Source organism: Ceratotherium simum, chromosome 11, assembly GCF_057802395.1.
Source record: "Ceratotherium simum simum isolate JZ-2026a chromosome 11, ASM5780239v1, whole genome shotgun sequence".
Lineage (NCBI taxonomy): Eukaryota > Metazoa > Chordata > Mammalia > Perissodactyla > Rhinocerotidae > Ceratotherium > Ceratotherium simum.
Genome location: NC_141910.1, coordinates 15426866 through 15427507, shown reverse-complemented (window position 1 = coordinate 15427507; position 642 = coordinate 15426866).

Here is a 642-nt window from a genome sequence, read left to right as displayed (position 1 = left end):
ACAGAAAGTCTGATGGAGGAGACACAGGCTCAGCTTGTGGGGGCTCACAGCCGAGTGGCAGCAACAAAAGAGAACTCTCCAGAAGGAGACCAGACATAGGAAAGAGACCAGATGTGGTGAATCCAGGGTGCTGGAGGATTCAGGGAAAGCTTCCTGTAGGTGGCACTGAAGCTGGCCCAAGATAACCCTCTACAGATGTTCAAAAAAAGATGATGATGGAATTGTGCAGGGAAAGAAGTACCCAGGTATGGCCAGGGTAAGGGGTGCAGGTTGAGGGCAGGTTGGGGGACAGTGAGGAGAAGACCTGAGGGGAGGGCAGCCTGCCAGAAACTGGGTGTGCGGGGGAGACCAGAACGAGGGCTGAGGGGCATGGGGCTGGGAGAGCACCTGAGGTTCCAAGAGGAAGAACGGAGTTCACATTGGCTGCAGGTTGGGGACAGAGGAAGAGCCAAGAACAGAGGTCAGAGAAGCCAGCCTCGCCCCTCCCTCCCCCATCCCCCTGCTCCCAGGTGGCCTAGGGCACCTCCCAGATCTGGAAGAGCTCCAGAGCCACAGCACTGGTTTCTCTGTTTACAGTCAGCTCAGAAGGAGAGGAGGGTGGAGGGGAGGGGAGGGGTGACCGCAGGGGCTGGCTAGTCAGCT